Genomic DNA, 21,425 nt, shown 5'->3' on the forward strand with positions numbered 1-21,425 from the left:
GTTTATTTTCCTTAGTTCTCTGAAACTGCAGTCTAGAAGTCTGAATTACTTTGAAGTATTTCTTGATTTCCATCTTTTAGAAGGAAAGATTTCCATCTTTTTTGGTTAAGAGATGTCTTTTAGTTTCTTAACCAAAAAATGTAGGTCCTTCTAAAAGATGGAAATCAAGAGATACTTCAAAGGAATACAGACTTCTTAACCAAAAAAACCCCTTAAAATTAACTTCCTCAATGTGATTTAGTGAAATAGAGACACCAGAAGTTGATATCTGAAGGTCCGTTAAATTCTATATACCACTACTGGCATATTACATAAAAAAATTCTAGGAAAAACAGACTTTTTTGGAGCTAAGACTCAGCCTGATCTTAAGCCTAAAAATACATGATACTATAAAAATATTCTCTCAGTATTAAATCAGTCTAAAAATTCATAGTACACTTTGACAGTGGCCAATAGCTGATTACTAGAGAAAGAATGATGAGTAAGAACAGCATAAGATATCAGCAAGCTTTAATTCCTTTTAGGTTTTTAGCATTAATGTAGAATTTATCTCTCCAAATTCAAAACTTTTGATTTTATATAGTCCTTTCTTATAAATATGGAGGACAATTTTCATGTGACTAGTTTTTTTCTGTCCTTTTAAAGGCTGAAGTTTTGCTTTATTATTGGCTTTATTTGCTTTATTCAGATGGAGATATTTGTTAGAAATACGCTTCTGTTTCAGTCTGCTCATTTTGACCTTGACTTCACTTTGAAAAAAAACTGTCTCTAGTCCAACAACTGTATATCTGCCCATAATTCATGAGAGGACATAGTGAGCTGAAGTATAGACATGGTCCAGAAAGTTTCATGACAAAATGATAAAGTGCTGCTCAGTTCAGTAGTTATAGTTGTGAGGGCTCAGATTATCACAGTGTTGCAATTATCTGGAATGAGCTTGTCTTCTCTTGGAATGTGATACTAGGAATTGTATATGTGGCATTTATATTTTTCTTGTTACAGAAAATATGTAATACCCTTGCAAACATTAATGTTACAATCCTCAAAATACCCAGAAAAGGTTGGGAAATACTATTATATTGAGCAGATAGAAAAGCTCACGTGCAGAAAAAAAAAATCTCTTAGGAATATTTAGATATACAAAAAAATTAAAATAGAACAAAGTGGTCTATTGTCTAGTCTGACAATGTCTAGTCTGGCAAGGTTTTGAAAGTTAGCGAGGGCTAAGGCAAGTACAATAAACTGAGAGTGCATAAGCTTGAAGTGCCTTTTTGATTAGAGGAAACTGAAGTACTGTTGGAGTTTGTTTGTTTGTTTGTTTGTTTGTTTGTTTGTTTGTTTGTTTGTAGAAGACCAGAAACAGGAGAGGAGAAGAGCCCTTATATTCACTTTTTCTATGGTCACGTGAGTCAGCAACGCTGGCCTTCCTTTTCAAATGAGCCTTGTTAGTCTGCAGGAACATATTCTAGCTACTAGATTACTGTGCCAGAGGGTGCAAGGCAGCACTGTGATCTCTACACTAATCCAGACTTTGTATGGAACCTTGGATAAAAGCAAAAACTATTTCAAAATGAGAAGCCATGTTTTGACTCTTCTGACAAAACAGCCAAAATATTAAATTTCATAGATCTTGTTGTCCTGTTTCTCCCCATAAGACACTTAGCCGAGCTGAAAAGCAGCCTAGTCTTATCAGTGGGAAATGAGAGCACCCCTCAATGCACTCTACTGCCAAAGTAGCAGCAGTATCTCCTGGGCCTTCACTGCATCAAGACAAGTGCAAACTTAAAATACTTTCTGACTCTTAGTACCTAAATGCGTTTGAATAACCCTCTGGGTCGCAGATGCCTATCTTGTACTTCAGATACCTAAGTGCATTTTTGGATCTCACTACTACTATTTATTGATTTCAACAGTACTTAAATGCTCTGGTGCTTTCAAAATTCTATTCATCTTCTATCTGTATTTTTAGAGAGCTATTGCTTTTAAAACCCATCACACAGCAAAAAAATCTGAACCTGGATTAGCTGAATCACAGGATGGACAATCTAATCAATGATATGGACTTCCTCTCTAATCATACATCTTCTAATGTACACACAGTTAAATAATAAAAGTCTATTCCAATACTCTGAATAAGTCTATATACTTTATTTAAAAAGGCCAGTGAACCAAAATGTCATTTGATGAAAATAACTATTTTACACTATATATCCCATTTTTATTTCCTGATAGTTTAATTTCTTTTTGATGTATACAGTTTTTCTTTTTATTTTTTTTCCCAATGGAACAACTAGACTTAATTTAGAATTTATGGAAATATAGCCAGTGTCTATTAACTCAGTTTTATGTTAGCACAAAGACACTGATCCTTTTAGAAAAATGTCTTTTTAAAATTCAGTTAATCTATATTAGGGTAAAAACGTTTTCTGATTAAAAATTTATTTTTCACTGTAGAGGTATTAGTAACAACAGCAACACAAAGGGGTTTTTGTCAAAAAAAAGAGGTATTTTAAACGTATTGAGATAACACATGAAATATCCATCTTTTATTTAAAATGGCTATTTTTCCTAGAAACAAAATCCCAAAACCAGCAGAAATCTCATACAACCTTCCTATAAGGATTTCCTATAAGGGAAATCCCTTCTTATAAGGATTATTTTAGCTACACTGCATTTCAAAAGAAGAGCAAACAGGAAAATATTTATCCACAAAACACACAAGAACGCTATGCACTGTATGTAGTCTTGGAACAACTGTGTTACATTAAAGCTGAAAATGGTTGAAAAAAAACAGCAAAAGCCAAAATGGCCCAAGAAAAAAGAAAAAGCTCAAAAAGTTTTATTAGCAAACTACACACTTCTCATGGACATTGGTATATTTATTGCCTCTACTTTCTAATAATAAGAAAAAAAAATATTAAAGGAAAGAGGGAAGAATAAGAGATTGAAAGAGAGAGAAGAGGAGAGAAGATCACCAACCAGTACTAGGTCCAGACCACCTGGGCTTTGTGGGGGTACCTTTTTATAGGTAAGTTTACCCCACTCTGGACTTAGGCTTATTGAGTTGATACTAGCTGAATTATATTTCCCTTCCTCAACAACATAACACATACTGTCTTTTCTTAAGGTACTGTGAGACAGATAGTTGAAAAAGTGAAAGACTACTTAGCCATTTCCAATAATGAAGGCAAAAGTAAAGAATCATTTGACAAAAATGTTCTTTTCCTGCTCTTACTTGCTATCTAGGTCAAGCAACTGGCATGTCAGCATAAGTAGTACCTTATGTCTCTTTTAACAAAGCAGATATGTACAAACCAAACCACACTTTGGCTTATAACAAGGTATAAGATCTGTATAGACATTCATTCTGTCCATTCTGCATTTCCATCTTTCATTGTTGCCTTTTTTTTTTTTTTTTTTTTTTTCAAGGTCTGGCTTGCTGCAAGATACATGTGGAAGGAATTAAAATATAAACAATTTTTCTCACTGTCTGTGACATAGCCTCTCAAACTGACAAAAGCTAACAGGTTTATCTGTGGGAAAAGAACACTCCTCATAAAAATTACAATTTGTGCCTGCAGGTCAGAGGGAGCCTTTGTCTCCCTGTACAAAATACAAAGATGACACAATGACATTTATCTCCACAGGGCTTCTCTAACAACATTTCTAATAGAGAACAATATATTATGCATCTCTAACAAAACACTAAATTGACTGCGGGTCTCAGAAAATGTTTTTCTAAAAGTGTGATACATTGCACAATACACTACAGACATTGAAACTACCCACATTAAGTTTTTGTTCAATTAAATTAGAATAGATTAGATGTCACTCATGAATTTTCTTCTGCTCTTCTACAGTAATTCATTTAATTGGCCTCAATGATCAACTCTGGTGTTTCTCATCTCTAGTGAATTTGTGCTGCCCAGGAGCAGAATTTGCAAGAGATATATCAATTCTGAATACTTGTCTTCAGTTCACTCCAGGTTCTCAAGTAATTGCATGACTAGACGTGCATTTCAGCAAAAGTAACCGAAAAAACCCATCATCCAGACAATTTAAAAAATATTACTTCTTTAAAGTTCCTAATTAATTTCTACCTATTCAGCAAGGCAAGTCTTTAAATTTATTTTCCATCAGTTAATGTCCACAGTTAAAAGAATATAACCAGCTACAATATGGCAGTTAGGACGTGACATTTCTATTTCAAAACAGTGGATACACAATGTTAACAGCAATAGTATATATATAACAGTATTGCTAAAAAAGCACAGATGTTTTATATCTCTTTCCATTATATTTCTACGTGACCTCTTAGACTGATCACAAAGTAAAAATGTTAACTACAGAACTCTTACCTGCATTTTATAGGAAGGATTGTTTGAAGTAAATTTTTTGTGGAAATACAAAGTCCAGATGCCTTTATGCAATAATTTTGAGACTGTTTAGGATAAGAGTAAACATGGAACTTAATCAGAGATAGGAAAGCTGATGGGAAGGTAAAAGGAAAATTTTTAGTTGGGAATTTCTGTTCTCAGGAAGGACTTTAGACTCTGACATCTGTCAAAGGTGCAACACAGCAAGGTGCAAGCAATCAAAATTTCTAGTGTGTATGGAAGTATCTTTTTGATACAAGTATCATGATGATGCACATGGGATTGGGCGTGTACTCTGAGCAACCTTTAATGGCCCCCAAACTTGTTTTTATACCCTGTACATATGCATATTGGTTTGTTCTCTGTATGAAAAGAAGTATAGGAAGTTCTCTTAAGTCTGTGAAAGAAAAATATTTCTAAATGTATAACTTTCCAGTTTATACTAAACCACAATTTGTTTTGTGGTTGCTGTCAACAGGAACAGGAAAACTCTCCAAGTGAGACCTTTTATAATGTGGTTATTGGTCAATTGATTCAAGAGTTGATGAAACAGAGCAAAACAATTATTAGATATTTGAGGACTTAGGAATTCTGTTTTTATGTATTGACTGTCACTTCAGTTAAAAAAATAGACTTGATTCATTTGTTCCTGATTGAGCAATCTGCTAATGAACCAACCTGGAGCTGCACCTGAATTTTCTTAATACCTCTCAAAATAGATTTTTCACAGAAATCTGAAATTAACTGTCAGCTCATTGCAGGAACAAAGCAATAATCATTATATTCCTCATCTAAGCTTTTGCATTTCAGAGCTTCAGGACTTTAATTTATGGCTGAACAGTCTTTTAGAGACAAGCAAAGGGCCATCTAGAATGGATGGAACTAGAAAGGTCCTTCCAAAAAATCCAAACATATCTAAAAAGCTGATATCTGGATTTAAGTTTGAGATCTGTATATCAGAAGAATATTTTGGAAGTTCTGTTTCAAATCTAGATCCAGTATGAGTAACTTCCGAGTGGTGCAGTTCTTCAGGAATAAACTCCTCCAATGTGTCCCCATGGGGCCACAAGTCATCAAACCTGCCCCAGCAAGGGCTTCTCTCTCTCTACAGGGCCACAGGTCCTCCCAGGAGCCTGCTCCAGTGTGGCCTTCCATGGAGTCACAGCCTCTTTTGGGCATCCATCTGTACCAGTATGGGGTCCTCCACAAATTGCTGGCGGACATCTGCTTCACTGTGGAATTCCATGGGCTGCAGGGGAACCTCTGATCTTGAAGCATCCCCCTTCCCTCTTAGCTCACTTTGGTGTCTGCAGCTCTGTTTCTCACATATTCTCACTTTTCTCTCTAGGTTACATTTGTGCAGGAGGTTTTTCCTCCTCCTTAATTATGTTATCCCAGAGGCAGTGCTATCCTCACTGATGGGCTTGACCTTGGCCAGAAACAGGTCCATCCTGGAGCTGGTTGGTGTTGGCTCTGTTGGACATGGAGGAAGGTTCTGGCAGCTTCTCAGAAAAGCCACCCTTACAGCACCCCACGTCCAAAACCCCGCCATGGAAACCCAATAAATTCCACACTCTCTATCATGTATTTAATAATTATCATTAAAATACACATTCATCACGCAGTCTCCTCAAATTTCACAAACTTCACTCACATAAAAAAAACAAAACAAAACAAAAATCAAATCATCACAACACCAAATAAAAGCAGAAAATTTACTCTTATTCTACCCCTTGTCCCATTACCACAGCATGACAACTGAAATTTCCATGATCATTCCACTCTTCATTCCCAAGCTGCCTTCAGTCCATCTTTTGCCCATTACCTCTCCTTGTCTTGAATTCCTCAGGCCCTACACTGTTCACCAAAAGGAACAGTGAACAGTCCTACAACTGTTCACCAAATGAATCGTGGTGGGTTGACCTTGGCTGGATGATAAAATGATCTGCTGCCTGGACCATCTTCTTCCCCTCCCTCCAAAATCATCTCCTTAAGAGATTAAAATGTATATGTGGAGTTGTTCCTAAAAAACCAACAAATATTTATGTGAGTTTTAAGCTCAAAATTAGCATCCAGAGCCATAATGATCTGAAATGCTGATTTGGGATATTTATTTTTTTCTTGTACAAGTTATTAACAAGATGTTGACAGACTGCTCTTTTATCAGCCTACCTTATCTTGGATTTCTTACCAATTTTTCTCACCCCTCAAACTTTGTTTCAGAGAAGACATAGTATCTTGCATCCACAGTAAAGTTGACATTAAGGCACATAACCTGAGTATAACAGAGAATGGTGTGCTGCAGCACATTTACAAATGCAGTCCTGTGTCAATAACCCACCTAGGTACAGCCATCCTCCTGAGTCTGCCTCGTGCACTGGGCAGCTGTTACAGAACACCACTTCAAATGAAAATAGATTAAATATAAACTAATGACAGTGAAAATTAAGTATGTCTTCCAGAAAACATTATATTAAAATTCATCTAACAAAAGATGAATCCAGATATTTCTGCTACGATAAAACAATTTAATTTTGGATTAATTGATATTTTTCCTGTACAAAAACTTCAGGTGAATATCTATGGCTGCCTGTATTTAGTGCTTAGTAATTATGGAAATTTTTAAGGGTGGTAACATTGTATTGCAGTATTCTGCAGATTCAATCTTTAAAAATTCATAATTCAAGATAGGGTTTTGTTCAAAGAGGAGAGTGGAACAAGGCTTTCTTTTCCTGTTCCTATATTTTTTTTTATTTTTCAATGGTGGAATGACTACCCTTAAATAAGATTAGATTTGGGGAAATTATATGTAAAAAGTTGTTTCTCCGATATATTATTCATATTTTAGAAAAAAAGCTTGTTAGTTTCAGAAACAGTTTTAACTACTGCAAATAGGTATTTGGGCAAACTGTAAATCTCATCTTACAGTACTTTGGTGCAAATGTTTTTCAGGGAATGCAAAATTGGTTCCTACTTGTCTCAATTACTGACAGTACTGAAGATGACACATACACATGTATCAAATTCTTCACTTTTTAGAAAATGTTATAATTGAAATTCCAATTTTTTTCTCTAATTAAAAGAGAAAGTACTTAATTTACTCAGTAATAAATTTGGGATATATATTACAATTTTATTTACAACATGATTATATTTGTATGCACATAGATTGGTACTGTGGAATTGAAATATTTTGAATAAAAAGCTTTTAAAAATTCTAAAATTAAAACTTCTTTAAGAAAATTCAAGGAAAAAATGCATTTTATGGACTATGATCCCATTTTCAAGGAATATTTAATTTTAATTGAAATGCCATTTATAATAGGGAAAATAATTTTGTGGAATAAGTTGAATTTCTTTGTCAAGCTAGACTGGTTTAGAGGTCTTTGTTAGAGAATAAAGTGTATTCTTCACATTTTTGTGTAGGATAGATATACTCATATGCCTTAAGCAATACACATTTCAAAATTATATGTGACGCGTTGCCTTGCCTGAATGTGCAGCAATAGAGGGCTTTTTCTAATCATAGAGAAGCTTAGAAGAAAAAAAAAAAAGAGAAAAAACTCTTGGTGAGAAAAATCCACTCAAGAACAACAGCAAAATTTAAAGCTGGGAAGACTCTATTCTTCAGTTCTTGGCAATGAGGATTTTATGCTCTGGTCAAAAGAAGTAAGATCAAAAGACAGCAACCTATTAAGGGAGAACCCCACAGTGAGGCAGAAGCTGTCAGCTTGTTGAGGCTGACATGGGCTGACTGAGAATCAAGGTTTACAATAGATCAGAATGTACTGGGCTCTCAAGCACCACTATACACCATATTTGTGTAGAGACTGAAGGGAATGCCAAACATAAGTCAGTTAATTTTTGCTTCAAAACCACCTCCAGCTGATCTAAATAATTTAGCAAAATGAACCACACTTTGTTTATATGTATCTGCTCTACAGATGCACAATCCTGTTATTTTCCAAGCTTTCAAATAAAAATATTCAAGACAGCAGGAGGATTACACTAATTCTAACTTTAAAGTTAGCAGTCAAGGTGATTTCAAAGACTGTTTCTCTGTAAGCAGATAATTCTTGTTATAGAGGTGTAAGCCAGGTACTTTGATCAGGCACAATGATGGAGCTGAGCAACAAAAGTCAAAACTGACTCAGGGACCCTTTATTCTGAAATTTGTTCTTCAGAAATGAGAGGTCCTCAACAATAAGTGTTCTGTGGTAAAGAAGAACACCTTCATTTTCAAAATAATGGAAAATTTAAATTTTGAAAGATATTCTTCTTTTAGATGGCAGAAATCAGGATGAAAGCTTACATGTGTACAAGTTATCTTGATCAATCCAGCATGTGATTTTCCTCTTTTCTCCAAAATAAGGTTTTGGGTCAGAAAAAAAATCTTCTGAGCTAGAAATGTATAATAAAAATTCTTGTGAGACTTCACAGGATAGTTTAATATATATTTATGTAAACACCATGGTAAAACACAACCATTTGTTACATAAATACTCAGTACATTTCTTCCCACTCTTTGATTTTTTTATCTCAGACTTTCCCCACCTTTTCTGCCTTAACATATAAATAATCTCTTTAGATAAGTTAATCAAACTTTATTCATACTTGAACATTTGTTTTAACTAACAGAAAGAAAATTATTTATAATAATGGAAGTTGAAACTAAAAGAGTCCCAAAAAGTTTATTTTTCATGTGGTATACTATAGCTATTACAAAAGGTTTGCTTCAACTGTTTTAGCTCTTTAAGCCATTTTAATTTAATTTAATTTAGGAAGAAAAAAAGAAAAAAAAATAAAAAATAAAAAAAAAAAAAAAAAAAAAAAAAAAAAAATCCCAACACCAAAACTCAGGTTCTTGCAATTTTCCAAAGGAATCTACTGGGTAGTGTAATGGACTTCAGCAGAAAATGGTTTTCAATACAGAAGTTTCATGCTTGGATTCATCTTACTATTCCTAGAATTTCCACTTATTTCTCAGAAACAACAATTTATTGAAGAGGAGGACTGTGATATTGACACTATGAAATGCATATAAGTTGTGATGATTTTCTCTTGACAGTCATTTATTCTTTCTACCATTAATCATTGCATTGACAATGAAGACGGCAAAATACAGGACAAAGTTTTCAATTATGTCTGTGATGATACACACATTCTATGCAGATGTATTTTATGGGGTTTTTTTTCTTTACAAAATCTATATAGTTTTTGATATGCTGCAGTCTGGATTATGTAATGTGTTTGATTTCTCACTGCCTGTTGGTTCCAGAGTGTGAAAAAAAATTAAGCTCTAGAAGTGACAGGAGAAAAATTTGTTCTTAATTTTGGACCACTCAAGTGAAGGATCGTGAATGTCCCAGACTGATAATTGCAGCACCCTTTTGTGAATGTAAGCACTGAATTCCACCTCTTTTGCATATATAATTTAGGAGTTTTAGTTGGTGAATTTGCAAAGTGCACTGAAAGACCTAGAAGCAAATATGTAAATACTGTGCTCCCGTTTTCATTCTCTGTAACCTGTGAATTTGTTTTATTTGAACTTATAATTTTTCCATACCTGACTACAACAACTCCATAATTTATACATAAAGGAGAAATAGAGGTTGACCTCTCTTTTCATTTTATCCCCAGTAAAATTCTATTTTGTTTCACTTTTCAAGTAGAAAAAGTATAGCAAAGTAGAAGTGATCTTGGTGAAAGTGGCTAAATATAGTTATTCCACTTCCTTAGCACAGATTATTACTCTGGAGTAAAAAATAAGGAGGTTGCCTCTCCAACTCCTTGTTAAAACAGGATCGCCATATTGTTCAGCACTGCTTTCAGGGAAGAACTGAGTGTCTTGAAGTCTGTGTTGATGTTGACAAGGTGAAGCCCTTGTTCAGGCTTCTGGTATAGAAACATTTCTAAACTTAGGATTTTAAACAATCTGTATTCAGACTGGGGGAAAAAGAACCTGTCTGTAGTTTGATGACAGGAACATTCCTCCACAGGGGGGAAAAAAAAGAAATAATATACTTGATTCTTGTGAAATAAGCTTCCTTGCTTTTGGGAAAGTGTTTCAACCAGAATTTAATTTGGAGTTCTTTTGATTGAAAAAAAAATTCAAGTTGCTAACAAATTTTCACAGATTAAAACAAGTGCAGTGGGGTTCAATTATTTCGATGCAAGATATTTTCCCTGTATACCACAATATCAGATAATTTTGCCTAGGTTTAGATATGTTTCTGAAAAGTGTGTAGGCACCCAAATTTAGGCAAGTAGTTCATATTGGAGGCAATCATTCATTTTAGACTGTTCAAGTAGTTCTGGAAAATAGGTTCTTTAGTGTTTTTTTAATGAGATCTACATACCTTGACCTTCCCAAATGCCTAAATATGTAACTTGGGTTAGTCTAAAGTAATGTAGATAGCTTTAAGTATTTAGTCTGCACATTGAAACATTTCCACATAAGGGTTCCTTAAGCTTAAGGAAGCCAGTCTTTCAGAACACAATATAATTGCATAGGACTTAAGAAAGTGACACTCTATTTACATAGTCAAAAAGCTCATTCATACTGAAACGGCGAAAAGGAATTTTTGCCACAATACTTGAAATTCCTTTTACAGCATTATATGTTGGAAAGAAAAGTTTTGCATTCTCCTTTACTTATAATAAAGCATTTAATACATTGTTTTACTCTAGGTGTGATCATCTTCCCAGTGAAATAGTGAAGAATTATTCTTGACTTCCCTTGTTTTACATAAAAAATAAGAAAATATTACCAAACTCTGTAGAGTCCTAAGAGATTTATTTATTGGGGATGTCTATTATATATGCTATTTTTATATTTTAAAACATGAAGTGCAGTTACTTTCTGGTTTTGAATTTGATAGTGACCAGCATCAACTATTTTTAATTGCATAATTTAAAAAAAAAAAAAATCACCAAATTAAATGAGGATGGTCATGTTTAAGACACATTGTTAAGGTATGAGATATCATGCATCTGTCAAAACTCACTGTATTGGAAAGTCAATATTTTGTAAAGCAATCTGAGAGTTTTAAAATGTAATGTAGCTAACTTGTGTATCCTTGTATTTCTGTGCAGTGTTACAACAGCTACAGCTCAGTGACAGCTTTGAATTTGACGACAGAGCCATTAATGTACAACTCTGCAAAAAGCCACAGCCTCCTCTTGTTTTATGATCACTACAAATGGATCCTTTGAACCTTTTCTAATATCACACCATCACTGAATAGAAACTGAATAGAAACTATATAGACATACTCAGTTATATTTTTGGAAATAATTTTCTGTATTTTTCTTAAGTTGGGGAAAAAAAAAATCAAAAAATCAGCAAGAGTCATCTGCAACAGTACACAAATAATTCTAAAATTTCAATAAACTCTTGTGGCCCAAAGAAAATTATGTAAAATGATGAGGTGATAACAGTGACAATACATACAAAATAAGATTGATATTTTTTCCTGGAGTCTTAGCTCCCACTTCTACTATTGACTGAGCTTGACAGTTTTCATGTGCATCATTTTGCAAACATGAGATGGACTTAAGATTGCATCTTTAAAATAGGAATAACTAAATGAGATGTACTAGGGGACCTGACTTTTCAAAATGAGTTTTAAAATTTGTGTCCCTTGTAATAACTGAGTCCCAGCAGGATTAATGGCATTTTCTCTCTTCAAAAATGTATTGTAACATATAACTAGTGTTCACAATTAGTGTTTGAACAGAATATACTATTGAAGATATTGCAAGGAGTAGAAACACTACTTGGCAATTCTTGATTTGTCTCTCAGTTATTTCTTTAGGTTCTGTACATTCCTATAATCTAGCTGTAGCCTGAATTTGCTGTGTTCTGTCTTATCCGGCTGACTCTTTTTCATTTTGACAGGTAAAGGGATTCCTAGATATGTCTGGATTCCTTCTTTTTTTTTCTATTCTGTGGTCCTCTTTTTATACAAAAAAACTGATTAAATGGTTAAAGTTTAAAAATACAAGAATGACTATAGACATCTTTGATCATTTTTCTCCCAAGAAATAGGGGGGAAGGAAGAGGGGAGAGAGGGTGGTTTGCAGACACAGCACTTTAATCATAAATCCCAACCTGCAGATTTAGAAACTGCATCTATTTTCAGATATATATTTTTATGCAGTATAAAGATAAGTCTGTTTTAAATTTCCACTCCTGGTTACAGAAAACCAATAGCCAAAATACTGTTCATGTCTGCTAATTAGAGATGCATTATATATTAAAAAAATACATTGATGAAAAGTGGTTTATTTTCCAGTAATAAGAATAGCCTATATCCTAACTATGCTTCACATATAATGTTTCCTAAGTTGGAAATTTCAGGGACCTCCCTTTTCTACATTTCCAGATACTAGACTATCTTTTCCACGTAAGGATTAGGTCACACCTTTTACTCACCATGAGACTTGGACTAGTAGCTCAGAGGCACCTACCACTCCACCCTTCATATCCATTCCAGCAACATGTGCAGCTTAGCTAAAGATAAGTTATAGAATCAAAGGTTTTTCTTCCAAGTTAATCCAGGCACTTGTACAACTCATTATTAATACTAAGTAAATCATTCAGGCCTTTTTTGTGACCATGAGACAGGTTGTGTGTAAGCAACTCTTTAATAGAAATCATAGAATTGCAGTAATAGTTCTGTCTGTCATGCAAGAGGCAGATTTTCAACCCATTTTCAAGAATGGGTTTACGAAACCCTCCAAGTATCAAGGAACTCCAAATTTTTTTACGTATCTTAAATACTGTAGAAATACAGACTCCTTCAAATGGAAAAAATTAGGAAAACACACATAGAGAGAATGTTACAGAGCATATATTAACCTTTACAGACTTTTCTAGGTGTTTCATATAAGTCTGTATAAAAGAGGGTTTCTAATTTTAATTAAACCATAAAAGATTTTGAAAGAAGAAGACTCAAAAGCTAAATGCAAGATCTTCCACATTGGTCAGGGGAATCCCAGCACAAATTCAGTCTTGGTAGAGAACAGATTCAGAGTAGGTGTGAGGAGAAGGACTTGGGGGTGATGGCTGAGAAGCTCAATGTGACTCAGGAATGTGAACTTGCAGACCAGAAAAACAGCATGTGTCCTGGTCTGCATCAGGAGAAGTGTGACCAGCAGGTTTAGGGAGGTGTTTCTTTCCCTCTTCTCTGTTCTTGTGAGACCCCACCTTGAGAATCCATCTCTGGGGTTCCCAACAGGAAAAGGATATAGGCCTGATAAAGCAAGTTCAGAGGGACATGGAGATGATCAGAGGGCTGGAGCACCTGCCCTATGATATCAGACTGAGTGAGTTGGGGCTGTGCAGCCTGGAGAAGAGAAGGCTCCCAGAGTCACTTTATTTCAACCTTCCAGTACCTAAAGGGGGCTCAAAAGAAAGATGAAGATGGACATCTTAAAAGAGCATGCAGTGACAGGACAAGGGGAGATGTCTTTAAATTGAAAGAGAGGAGATTTAGATGAGATAATAGGAAGAAGTTATCCTTATTATAGTAAGATAAGGAGAAGTAAAACACCTTTGCCCCTGCTTCTTTCCAAGCTTAACTTCACTCTCTACCTCCTGCCTCCAGAAGCGGTCTCTCCCACAAGAATGAAAATTGTATGAACTTCATCGTCTCTGCTCTCAAAATAAAGAAAAAAACCCCAATTTTTAAAAAAAAATCTGCAAAACTCTTTTACTAATTCACTCTCTGCATACACATGATTAATGGCTGTGATGACTAGGTGGGGAATGACAGTGCTCTGCTTAATGGAGATGAGTAGACACTCACCCTGCATACTTATGAAATAATGTGTGTTTTGCTGAGTAAGGGTTGAGATTAAATGCTCTGCATAGAGCTGAGAGGAGTAAAAAAGCAATCTGGTTAATTAATTAATTATTTTATAGGGAACTATTTAAAAAAAAATATGGGTCAATACAAAATTATTCTTAATAAATTAATGTTTTAGTCCAGATGATGTCAAAACCTTGTTTAAATGTTATGCATACAAATGACAAGTCGTTTATAGTCTAAAAAGTCTATAGTCTAAATGACTATAAGTAGTCATTTATATCATAATTATGTTGCAGGATTTCTGTAACAGTATATGTAACTGGACAGCTGTGCACAAATGCAAACATATATTTATGTCTTTTAACTCAATTCTATTTGGAGTGTAATGTGATACTGTTTGCATCACACTATAAGCAGTAAAACTGCCTCTTTCAAGAACTCATTCCCATAAAATGCCACTTATAACAGATGGAGGTAGAAATAATGTATTAAATAAGGAACAAATATTTACAGCTCTCGGCATATCATGGGCATCCATTAAAATTCAGCCTGCACCAGGACTAGAATATATTCTTACTGATGTGATATTTCAGTGTTTGAAGAAAGCATGTCTTTTCTGCTGTTACTCTTCTCATTTGGCATATGATGTCAATTTGTTCCAATAATAATAAAAATTTGTTTTCTGCAATTTTAGCTGAATACAGATTCTTAATAAGATCATAAAGTCATAGGAAAGATTTGGGAAATTATTTAGTTCACCTTTAATAAATACAGATTATTTTTTTCCTAAAGTTTGTGGTTCTATAAATAATATAGGACATTTGGCACAAATCTTTGATGGACTGAGTTTTAAAGGTAGCAAAAAAAATAAGTCTACATTTTCACTAACAATCTATTTCAATTATTTAGGAGGGCACTCTAGACTTTGTTTTAACTTCCTTTATATTCATCAGAGTTGACTATCTGAAGAATAAACTATGTTTCAGAGGCTAAATTATGTATTTTAGAGCAAAACTATTTCAAATTTTTGTGATTGACTCATGAAAGAGAAGAGGTTCTTGAAAACAGACAGTATGGATCAACTAGAGATGAACCATCAGTCTAATCAACTTTTCTGTTTAAACGTTCAGCTCTTCACATGAAGAGAAAGCAATCAAAGGGTCTCCCAATACCTCTGCAGAGTATATTAAGAATACGTATTCAGATTTCCCACAGTAGTGCATGATAGGACTATTAGTAGCAATAGGAATTAATTGAGACAGTAGAGGCTCTATCTGAAGTTAATGAAAACTTTTTCACCATTAGGAAGAGGTTGTCCAAAGACACAATAAAGTCTCCATCTTTGAAGGTTTTCAAGATCTGACTGAACCAAGTGCTGAGAAACCAAATCCAATATCATAGATAAACCTGTTTGCAGCAGGAACTTGGATCGATGACCACCTCAGGTCCCTTCCAATATTAAAAATTCTCTGATTCTAATTGGTAAACTGAAGATGGACCTGAAAAGTACATCCTGGTCTGAACTAAAGTACTAATATATATGTGCATCCCATAGATGTATAATGTATACTGAATTACTGTTGATTTAGGAAATAAAGGAAATAATGCATCATAAACTCAAATTCTTTGAAACAGTGAAAAAAGCATTCAGATGAACATGATAATGCTGCAATTGCACTCATGAATTTAAAAAAGAAGTTTGGACACTGACCTTCACCAAACTTTGATAGAAACAGACGAAATGAGGCATGATCTCTTCATGGTTAATATATTTTGAAGGTAAGAAATGAGGGTAAAAATAAGTAATTAATTTTTTAATGGAAGAAGATCAACAGCATACATCTGTGCTATGGGCCCAAATGTATGGGTATTATGATCTCACAAAAGAAATGGGAAAATAATTAACAAAATTCAATGCTCCTACCAAATTAATCAAGTTAATCAGTGTAATGCTGGCTTTAAAATATAATTGGATAATGAAATAACAGGGGAAATTCAGTATTAATAAAAACAACATAAAAAGTATTTAGAAAAGCAGTTCTAGTTATGCATGCATAATGATAAGTCTTAGTCATTAAGAGTCAGGAAACAAACCTTAAAAAGACTTTTGAACATGTTCTAAAATTGCCAGTGACAGCTGGAAGTGGTATTAGAATGTTAGGAAGCAAACCCAAAATAATTATATCATTATGTTAATCTTTGATGCACCTGCATCTTCAATATTGTGATCAAGTATAGTCTCCCTGTTTTCAAATGAACTAAAAAGATGCAGAACACATTGACAAAATTATCACTGAAGTGGAAACTAATTTCTGAGATTCCCTGAAATGGGAATGAAAAAAAGGAAATAATGATATATTAGGGGATAGTAAACAGGTCATGCAAGACTATCAGGAACAGATATAGTCAAAATAAGCTTTAATAAAGGTCTATAAATGTCATGTGTGGTATAAAAAGGCTGAATAGCAAAAGCCCACCTGTTACACATCTTAAGAAGTAGGCAGCAATCAATGTAATAATAAAATGGTTTAAATGAAACAATAAGAAATACTATTTCTCCTACTAGAAAACTGCGTCACAGAGTTTAGAATACAGTAGGGGCTTCCAGTATAATTATCTTTAAGGGCACTTAAACACTTTTTTGTAAAAGTTCCATCAAGACTTATAGAATCAGAAAGCTTTAACAGAAATATTCAGCTCTGAAAACTGCTAAACCTCTAGTTGCCAAAAGTTAGGAAGCTATTTCAAGGAAATGCCACTTTCTTTATGTGAATCACCCTTCTTTTTTTTTTTAAGACCTTATGTTGCTATCTAAGACTTCCATGACTGATTATATTTTTTAATGATGAATGCCTATTTTGCCTAGTTTTGATATACTATAGAACTTCATTTCAAATGCAATATATTGATAAGGCTTGAAGTGGACATTTAGATTTAAACACACCTTTAATGAGGTAAAACCAACAGCACATAAGTGTGTCTTTGAGTGTCCTGACTTGGACAAATTATTATTTTTATTTTAACTGGGTCCTTATTTTGGAAGATGATAAACATACTACCCATCTTTCACAAACTGTTGTGGATGCTGGTAACCAAAAAACCCTATTTCTTAGAATGCTTGAGACAATCTATGTTCATGTAAATCTTGGACGTAATTACTACATGAGCAAAAGTACTTCTACTAAAGATAGCTTTCTTTTCTATTGCTCCCCTGCAATAACTCTCATATGAGAGAGCCTGCTGATAGCTATCTGTGCTAAATGACTGTTCAGTACAAAGATGTTAGTGACTTTGCAGCCCTGCAGGATAACAATCCATCTCTGTCTCTAACACCTGCTTAATGGACCACAAGACATCTCTAAATCTCTCTACTGACATATTTGAGAAGGCCACCCTAGTGTTAAGCAGCAATGAAGCTGGTTTTACTGAGACAGGACTTTCTATTTGCCTACTGGGAAACAAAATTTGGATCATGTTAACCTCTTTGAAGCAACTGTTGATGTTTTTAAGTACCTGCAGTGAAGATTAGACTAGCGACCATGGGATGTGTTTGGTTTTTTCTCTGCTGGAAACAAAATATGCAGTTTTTCCTACAAAGAAATCTCTCAATGATTCTTGTTTCTCTTGGGAATATTTAGTAATGAATGTATGTATAAACTGACTGTATTTCTTACCGGAGCATGCATATCTAATATGCACAGCAACCTTGACAACACCAACATTTGAAAATACCAACAGCTTTTATAATTACTTTCATGTTACCTCCTCTATAATATGCATATTGGTGCATTTGCTTGCTTTTATAAGTCCCGGGGAGCCTCCTATTTCAAAGGTTTAGATAGCAGACTTTCCAAAATGCTACTCAGAAGATCCCTCTTTATTCCACATGATGTACATTACTTTGGAAATATAAGCCATTCATATTTTCATCTTCCCAAGTAAATTTCAAAGTTTACATGTTAATAGTCTGATAATTTTCTTTTATTCTCCATTCATTAATTTCCTTTTGGCTCTTTTTTTCTTTATCAACTCTTTCCTGGTTGAGAATGTTCTAGCAGCACTTAGGAACATTCCAAAAAAAACCACTCTTTAAAGCGCATAATGGCTGTGAATCATTTATAACTTAAAAAAACCCAAAACATAATCTGCCAAAATAGTGCAGTCATGTCCCTGTGTCTTCCTAGTAATCTCTTAGTCCTCTCCTATTTTAAAATCTGTTTTTTCATTCATCTATTTCAAAAGGTGTGGTTGTTTTTTGTCATCGTAAAATTTTTGGTCTATAATGGGATTAGGTGGTATTTGGAATAATACTAGATCGGAAAATTGTTAGTGGCAGAGTAAAGGAGGCAGTAATACACTTAGGTTTTTGAGCAAGAAAAACAAAACCATAAATTCAAGAGAAGGCTGAGAAAGATGAAAGGTGTAAGGCAGATAAAATGAGCATAACCCATGCAAAGACAGGAAGTGCCAACTTGAACATGGTCACACTCAGTCCAAAGAGTTTTATGATACGTACAGATCCATGTTCCAGAGAGAAAATATTAATGCCATGGACAAAGGAATTGGGAATGAGGTATCAAATATGGAAATGACACTTAAAAATAGGAAGATATTATCAGAAAGAAAGGAAATTGATGTTCTTTCATGGGCTAAAAAGAAGTAGTTAAAAAAAAAAACCAGACACAACAAACAACTACTAGGAACAGCTGTATAAAAATGAAATGTCACCAGTATTTCAGGCTCCAGCAACAGTTCCCACTTAAAACCAGAGAGATTATGGCAAAATTGAATAACCAGTCCATTTGACAGGAATGGAAAATAATATTTGCTGATAATAGCTACATAGAACACTTAATAAGGCATAGTGATAGTTAGGGTTAAGTAATCATCTATTCTTTAGAATTGTTCTGGATTGTTGTCTTGAAAAAAGAACAGAATGTTGCCACAGTTTTGTGATGGAAATTTCCTCATTTAATGTTCCTGTAAGACTGTAATATCTATCAACACTTGTGCTGTCATGACACAAGGGTCTTTATATCTAATTTTGTCGTGTTCCAATGATAATTTTTACACTTCAATAAAACTCTGTGTTTTTCCACTTGCTGTTCTTTTTTTTTTTTTTTTTTTTTTTTTTTTTTTTTTTTTTTTTTTTTTTTTTTTTTTTTTTTCCCTTTCTTTCTAATGAAAGCGTACCTATTTTCAGGTATTGCGGCTGACTTTTTCTTAGATCCTGTATATACACACCATTTATATATGTCCAGAAGTGAAAACTGAAGATTGATGTCACCATTTTTTCTGTCTTGGTTATATGGTATAATGAATTACATTAAATTTAACATTTGATATTTAAATTTTGTGATAAGATCATGATCACTATGATCATGGAAAACCTACAGACATCGTGTTTATTGATGTGTCAGAATTCTTGGTTTGGTTGACTTCATGAGAAACTAAGAATTTACGGGGTTGTGATCAAGTGGTAAATTGGTTTTCTAGTTACCTAATTTTCAGAAAAGAACTTGTGTAGCTTCAAGGTACCTTATTGTAAACTCTTTAGAGTAGCTGCCAGGGCCTTACCAGAACCCTAGTCTGTTTTATATGGCATTCTAAATGACCTATCAGCACTGCCTGCATTCAGACAGTTATTCACTTACATATAATACACATCTGACTACAGTTCATTGTGATAGGAAAATTAGCAACTATACCATAGTTATGATTCATACACAACCTTCTTTAAAATAGGCTATTTTGAAGTCTGCCAGATTGGGGATAGGGCAGGGGTTCTCTGTGGGAGTGTCAGAAGAGAAACCTGCAGCCAGAAAGCAGGTTAGGCTGGGGAGAGCCAGAGGCAGCCTCAGCCCTGGGCTTTGGGCTCCTCCATGGCTCCAGGGATGTGCCTAGGCCAGCCTGTTTAGGTAGCCTACTTTTGGGCATTCTGCTTGTTCTGCCTTACCCTCCCACAGGAAGGAAGAAAAGTCTCAACTTTCCAAGACACAAATTGCAACAGTGCAACAAGGGCAATGACCTGCTATTGCAGAGGAATTTGGTTCTATTATTTCTGCAACTCAGAGAATCAAGTAAGTGCAAAGTGCTTTTTTGTGTTTCTCTTCATCCTAGGAATGACTGCACAAGGACCATCTCAGCCATGAGCTCAGATTGGCCAGGTCCCTGCTGTGATGGATGTATTACTGCACTCGACTTCCGGCACCCTCTTGTTTAGAGAACATTTGGCCTTACTGCATACTGGGTTGTTTTTTTTTAATTTAGTCAATTCTTTCTGCTAAGCTCTTACTCAGTCAGCTCCTTTCCAGACTGTTTTGATCAATACAGTTGTTCTTGATGAGCTTCATAAAGCTTGTGTTGGCCAATATGAATTCCAGGGATGTTCCACTTATTGTCAGCTACCAGACCTCAAGACATAAACCATCACCCTTTAAAAATGATAGACTGCCCAGTTTTAAATCCATCTAACAGTCTGTATATCCAGGGCATATTACCACTGAAGATTTTCTAGAATAATTTTCTCTTCATCTCGAGATGAACATAATAGAGACCTTTAAAACACAGACTGACATGGAGAAATTCATTAAATTACTATTTACTGCATCAACTGAAAGAAGCAGGTGGCAAATTTGAAACCAAGATGAGAAACTGGTTCTTGTTAGATCAGATGGAGGATACTCACAGCAGTTCAAGAAAATTTTAAAAATCTCCACTGGAATAAAAAAAAAAAAAAAAAAAAAAAAAAAAAAAAAAAAAAAAAAAAAAGGTAAAATTTATCAAAATGTGACCTGCAGCAGAGTGCCTGTACTACAAACCACTGTGAAATTGAAAAGTGTGTGAGAAAATAATGACCAACCCAATTCTTATACTCTTAACTTGTGCTATTGGCCATTTGATTTGATAGTGAGTGAGAAGGATGATTCTTCTAGCACTCAACGCTACTCATGCTATTCATGTCTGATAAAGACAATGGTTTTAGTAAGAAAAAACTAAACTTTTTTTTTTTTACAGAAATGGACTCTGACCATGTATTATGCCGTATTACTAACTGAGGAAAGGGAGGTTATATAAAATGTTATGGCCTATTTTAAGAATATGTGTCTACTTAAATACAATATCATATTATGCTGAGAGCCAAAAATATTTTTCATACTCTTCCATCTGGACAACCTGATCTTCTCATATATAAAAAAAAATCCAGTGAAATATCAACAGAGATTATTTGATG

The 21,425-nt window shown here is 34.3% G+C and overlaps 1 long non-coding RNA gene across 1 annotated transcript in view; it reads left to right on the plus strand.

Moving 5' to 3' along the window:
- Positions 1-20,361, plus strand: part of LOC310910053 — a 47,867-nt gene extending 27,506 nt beyond the window's left edge. Inside the window, exons 2-3 of the long non-coding RNA XR_014590243.1 lie at positions 15,827-15,970; positions 20,312-20,361. This is a non-coding gene — a long non-coding RNA (uncharacterized lncRNA). The remainder of the gene's footprint in view (positions 1-15,826; positions 15,971-20,311) is intronic.
- Positions 20,362-21,425: the final 1,064 nt, after the last annotated feature.

This window comes from Zosterops lateralis, assembly GCF_965231275.1.
Source record: "Zosterops lateralis genome assembly, chromosome: 5".
NCBI lineage: Eukaryota > Metazoa > Chordata > Aves > Passeriformes > Zosteropidae > Zosterops > Zosterops lateralis.